Genomic DNA, 6,470 nt, shown 5'->3' with positions numbered 1-6,470 from the left:
GTAGCCGGAAATCAGTCTTGCTTACCTGTGTGTTAGTATGATCAAAATAGATATTAGATATTAAGTTGATAAGAATGTGTTTTGTGTTTAGTCTTTATAAAATGCTCGTAGGATGCTTCATGCATTGATCTCACTTATAACCTCTACAGCCCATGGTGTAAAGCAGGCCTACACAACATGCGGCCCGGGGGCCGCATGCGGCCCGCATGGGCTCACTGTGCGGCCCGCGGGGGTTGAGTAGATGGGCTCACTGTGCGGCCCGCGGGAGGGGGGGGGTGAGTAGGCAAGCGGCGGGTGAGGGAGGGGGGCTGAGTAGGCGAGCGGGCGGGCAGTGGCGGGGAATGAGTAGGCGAGCCGGGCGGGTGGAGGGCTGAGGAAGCGAGTGGGCGGGCAGTGGCAGGGGGGGCAGGTGAGCCGGTGGCGGGCGAGGGGGGGCTGAGGAAGCGAGCGAGCGGGCAGTGGCGGGGGAGCAGGTGAGCCGGCGAGCCGGAGGGGTGGGCGGCTGAGGAGGCGAGCCGGGGTTGTGGGGGCTGAGGAGGCGAGTGGTGAGTCAGTGGCTGACCTGTTCTACTGATCTGGTCTGGCTCGCATCCCCTCTCCCAGGGCCGGCTTCAGGCACCAGCAAAACAAGCAGGTGCTTGGGGCGGCACATTTCTAGGGGCGGCATTCTGGTGCTGGCCATCATAGGTGCCGACTCCGGGGCATGGGGAAAAAGTGCCCTCACCGCCCCAGCTCACCTCCACCTGCTCCCCTGAGCACGCCGCCGCTGCTCCGCTTCTCCCCCTCCCCCCCAGGCTTGCCGCGTGTGAAACAGCTGTTTCGCACAGCAAGGCTGGGAGGGAGGAGAAGCCAAGCGGCGGGGCGCCCGGGGGAGGCGGTGGTGGTGGAGCGGAGGTGAGCTGGAGCGGGGAGCGGTTCCTCTACCCCCCGCCTACTTCCTGCACCCCCCCACCCTAGCTCACCTCTGCTCCGCCTGCTCCCCTGAACGCACCGCTTCTCCGCCCTCCCTCGCTTGAGAGAAAGGGGGGAGAAGTGGAGCGGCGGCACACCCGGGGGAGCAGGCGGAGCGGAGGTGAGCTAGGGCGGGAGGTCACGGGGGGCCTGCAGGACACAATGGGGGTGAGAAATGCGGCGCTGGGGATTTGGGGAAGGGATTCGGAAGTGGTGGAGTTGGGGCGGGGCTGGGGGCAGAGGGGCACGAAAAAGAAAGGAGAAGTGGCCAAAAATTTTTTTGCTTGGGGCGGCAAAAATCCTAGAGCCGGCCCTGCCCTTTCCAAGGGTTGCAACTGTCTGGAGGTGCCTGCCTTCCACGCCTTCCACATTCACACCTCATTCATTCAACAGGGCAATTGATTACAAAGTGGGGGGAAGATCTTATTCTACTTCTAGCAAAAAGACATTTTTCTTTTACTTTAATTATACTACCTTAGGGGCCCACTATAACATATTACCGAGGTTCAATACTGCCGTTTCAGTGGGGCGGCGCTGGGGAAGGAGGGTTTTTTCCTGCGGGGCAGGTGGCGCGGTGGGGGGGGTTTCGGCGGTGCTGGGGGGGGTTGTTTCCATGGGGCGGGCAGCGCTGGGGGTGTGTGTGTTGTGTTTCGGGAGGGGGGCTGGGTGGTGCTGGGGCGGGGGGTTGTCGGCGCTCGGAGGGTTTCGGCCCGCAGCTGTTTTCTTTGGAGTATTATGGCCCTCACCGCTTTACGAGTTGTGCAGGCCTGGTGTAAAGCTATATTAAGTATTTGCATAGTAAACCTCTAATTGTGTAACTCACCAAACAGGAAAGCATTAATTAAATTAAAGGTCTCATCCTGTGTACAAGATGGCCCATTGAAGACAATCGTGGCATCAAAGGAGAGAGGCCCTGTTGATTGCATTCCTAGCTCCCTCTAGGAAGGAGGGCTGGTCTACACTGGGGGGGGGGGGATCGATCTAAGATACACAACTTCAGCTACGTGAATAGCGTAGCTGAAGTTGAAGTATCTTAGATCAATTTACCTTGGGTCCTCAGGGCGCAGGATCGACGGCCACGGCTCCCCCGTCGACTCCGCTACTGCCGCTCGCTCCGGTGGAGTTCCGGAGTTGACGGGAAGTGCGTTCGGGGATCGATATATCGTGTCTTAACGAGATGTAATATATTGATCCCCGATAAATTGATCGCTACCCGCTGATATGGTGGGTAGTCTGGAAGTACCCGGAGAGACCTACTCATGAACTCATCCCATCAGTTTGAACTCTGGAGTGGAGGGAATAAAAATCCCTGACAAGGAGAAACTGAATCTCTTTCATGCTGTCTGGACTCTGAGGGGCAAAGATTCCTAAACGTAAGAAAAGAGATCCCCAGGCTGATTGCCATGGATTAGCCCTGAAAGACATTTTGAATGAACAGATTACTACAACACTGTCACCTTTTGAATCACAGATTGAAACTCATTTGTGTATATATTCTTGCTTGCTTTAACCTGTAAATAACTCTTATCTTTTCCTAGTTAATAAACCTTTAGTTAGTTTATTACAGGATTGGCTACAAGAGTTGTCTTTGGTGTGAGATCTAAGTAGGGTTGCTAACCCACCAGGATTGTCCTGGAATCTCCAGGAATTAAAGATTAATCTTTAATTAAATAGTATGTAGTGTGATGAAACCTCCAGGAATATGTCCAACCAAATTTGGCAACCCTAGATCTAAGGTACAAATTGACCTGGGGTAAGTGACTTGTCTCTTGGGGCTGGGAGCAACCTGAATATTTTGTGATCTTTGGTTTAAGTGACCATGTATCACATCATCCAGCTTGCCTGGGTGGCAAGATAGACTGGAGTGTCCAAGGATCTGTGACTCCGTTATAAGACTATGGTAGTTCACATTTATTACTGGGTTGGTGAAATCTAATTATAGAACATACCACCAGTTTGGGGGGGTCTGCCCTGCTTTTTGACAGTCTGCCCTGGGGTTGGTGCACGGTCATGAGCCACTCCAGACAGCGTGAAAATTACACCTAATACTCAGTTGGGGAATTGTATATTGTTTTACTATAGAGATATTTATATGTATTTCTTTCATTAGAACACCTTACTTTATCTTGGGTCTTTATGTTTTGGGCAAATACAATGACGTCACCATTCAGTGTTAATGTCTGTACATTACTTCCTTTAATGCCCACCCTGTCAAAAAGCATTTTTTTCAATCTCTTTTTAGTAGATGGGTTTGTAATAAGAAACAGAAAACATTTATTGCCATATTAATTTAAAAAAAACATAATCAGAGGAAATATATCTTTAAGGATCTGTAGAATATATAATATGGGCTTAGATACTGTGGTGATGGAAGATTTCCAGGCAGACACAAAAGTTATAACCAAGTGGCACAGAAATATGCTATTTGGAGAAATTAGAGCAAAATTGAACCATTAAGAAGGTGCCAATTGTCATGCTTATTAATACAGTTGCTTCTGCCCTAACTCCATTAGCAGCTCTTCTCAGATAACAGTGGCTTTCTTGGATATCTATTGCTTAAGAGTTAATCTTTGCAAAGCCATTTCCTTTACGGTTAGGAGATCAGAAGCAATCAGGGAAGGGAAGCAGACCTCTGACAGTGCCTGATGTAGGGTGACCAGATGCGAGGAAGAAAATATCGGGACACATGGGACGGGGGGGAGGGGAAGAGGGAGTCGCCGGTGGAGCAAAAAAAAACAACAGAGTGCCACAAAATATCGGGATGTGGGACAAACGCCTAAATATCGGGACAGTCCAGATTTTATCGGGACGTCTGGTCACCCTAGCCTGATGCTATATAGCTCATGAAAGGCAATAATGGTATATGCTGTGTCCCACTCTGTCCAGCGTGGAGAAGACATTTCTCTAATGGCTTCTGGCAGTGACTGGGTGTTGCTACACAGATTACAAGGAAATTCTTAGTGTCTGGATAATAGATTATTACTCATAAAACTTTCCCATGAAGATCCTACACTGAGAAACCCATTTAATAACCGTGAGACAGAGAGAGTGAATCTGCCCCAGCCTGGTTCCTGTAAACACTTGATTCAGGCCCCATAACGATGGAGGTAAGGAAGGTGAGGGATTGCTCTTTGTCATCATTAATGATACATGGCTGTTCTCTGTCTTTCTCTCTCTACCCCACTTTCCAAATCTCACCCAACTTCTCTTACCCCTTTCTTTCTGTACCCATAGTGTAGACGTTCCGGGGTGGGGCTCGTTCCTTACAGGGGCGGCTGGGAGCCAGGCCGCCCCGCTGCAAAGCCAATAGCAGTTTAAGGCTCAGGCCCTTGGGCAGGGACTGAGCACACAAGTAATAGTTCAAAGCTCAGGCCCTGAGGCAGGGAGCTGAGCACACAAGTAATAGTTCAAAGCTCAGGCCCTCAGGCAGGGACTGAGCACACAAGTAGTAGTTCAAAGCTCAGGCCCTTAGGCAGGGGTTGAGCACACAAATAATAGTTCAGAGCTCTGGCCCTGAGGCAGGGAGCTGAGCACACAAGTAATAGTTCAAAGCTCAGGCCCTTAACCAGGGGCTGGGTCAGTTTGTGGCAGCCCTAGGTCAGGGAGGAGGAGAGACTGCCACCCGGCGTGGGGTGGCAGGGGGGAACACAGGCCCACCCACTCCACTGTGTTCCAGCCCGGGGCCCTATCCGCAGCAGTCCGTCTGCCGCGGGGTCAGTGGGGATCCTGACCGCAACACACTGACATGGGTTCGGGGTCTGCTATCCCCGGGCCACTTCCCATCTCCTCCTCCATTGGTACCTGCACATCCTGAGTCTCGTCTGCCGTGTCCCAGACCATGGGCTCCTCCGGACTCTGAGCACTGGGTAGGTGGGTCGGGTCCTCCGGACTCTCGGCGGGGGTTGGCTCAGGCCGCTCCTCCGGATACGGGGTTCGGGGTCAGCTCGGCCAGTCTTCCTCAGGGTAGCGGGCTTTGGGCAGGCTCGGCCAGTCCTCCTCCGGATACCGGGCTCTGGGCAGACTCGGCCAGTCCTCCTCCGGATACCGGGCTCTGGGCAGGCTCGGCCAGTCCTCCTCCGGATACCGGGCTCTGGGCAGGCTCGGCCAGTCCTCCTCCGGATACCGGGCTCTAGGCAGGCTCAGGCCCGCGGGAGCTCGGGCACCAGCATCTGTCCTTTCCTGCTGCCGCCCAGGTACTGAGCGCTGTGGCTTGGCCTTTATACTTCCTGTCCCGCCCCTTGACTTCCGGGGGGCGGGGACAGGCGGCGGTGGCTCCGCCCACTCTGGCGGCTGTTCTGGCTCGTCCCTTCCAGGGGCGGCTGGGAGCCAGGCCACCCTGCTACACATAGCTAACTGACAAGCCCTCCCAATTTTCCTTTCTCCCTCTTTTCATCTCTCTCTGACCCTAACTCTGTCTCTCCCACCTCTCTGTCCAGGCTGGTCCTCACCCATCACCATTTTTTTATGTCTCTCTCTGTCCATAGGGTTTCTGGGGAATGGTATCATCTTCTGGTTCCTTGGCTTCTGCATTAAGAGGAACCTCTTCACTATCTACATCCTGCACATGGCCACCACTGACTTTTGTTTCCTCTTCTGCCTTCCTGGTTTCCTCATAATTGTTGCTGCCAAACATTTATTTTGTTTTCTTTTAGAAGATTTTTGCTTAATCTGCTCATACACAGCACCAGCCTTGATCGTCTGATGGCGTTCAGCACTGAGAGGTATCTGTCAGTCCTCTATCCCATCTGGCACCAATGCTGCCCTCCAAATGACTTGTCTTCCATTGTCTGTATCCTGCTGTGGATTCTTTCCTGCCTGCTGTCTGGAATAGTGTCTTCTTTTGGTTTTGCTGATGGAATTGAAAATTGTTGGAATATGCCCCTACCTATGTGCGCCCTGAATTTCCTCATTTTCTCTCCCCTCATGGTTCTGGCCAATCTGCTCCTGTTTTTCAAAGTCTGATGTAGCTCACAGTGATGTCAGCAAGGAAAGATCTTCGCTGTTATCCTGCTCACTGTCCTCTTCTTCCTCATCTTTGCTGTTCCTCTCAGTGTCCAATTCTTCCTTATTATTATCTCACCAATGATGCATCTTCCTGGGATGGCTTAGGGTGCAATCCAGACCAGCAAGGGCTTGTCACTGCTTAACCAGTAACTCTGAGTACCTTAAATGCTCTGCTCCTGTGGCTTGACATCGCAGCCAGCAGACAGGCATGTAGCTCTTTGAGTATCTGTGTGCTGTGTCGTCCTGAGTCAGCACTCTGGCCCCAGCAGCCCGCCTACAACACAAAAGACTCAACCTTCGTCACCTCCAGCTTTGGTTACTACTTACATCAACAGAACTGATATTTTTCCAGAAAGAAAGGTTGCATCTGTTGAATAGCTGCTTGCCATCTACAATAATTTCCCACAAATAATTTTTTACCTGCTCTGGTAGTTAGCAGAGAGGAAGGCCCTTTGCAAGAGCAGAATGTGACTTTCAATGATCCATGGCACTCAGAGAGGACAGACTAGTATGGG

General features: G+C 52.1%; 1 pseudogene; it reads left to right on the top strand.

The window, feature by feature from the left end:
* The first annotated feature begins 1,686 nt into the window (after positions 1 to 1,686).
* Positions 1,687 to 6,060, top strand: LOC135877844 (mas-related G-protein coupled receptor member H-like; annotated as a pseudogene).
* Positions 6,061 to 6,470: the final 410 nt, after the last annotated feature.

Source organism: Emys orbicularis, chromosome 4 (assembly GCF_028017835.1).
Source record: "Emys orbicularis isolate rEmyOrb1 chromosome 4, rEmyOrb1.hap1, whole genome shotgun sequence".
NCBI lineage: Eukaryota > Metazoa > Chordata > Testudines > Emydidae > Emys > Emys orbicularis.
Note: the sequence above shows the minus strand (reverse complement) of the source record. Positions and strands in the feature narration are given on the sequence as shown.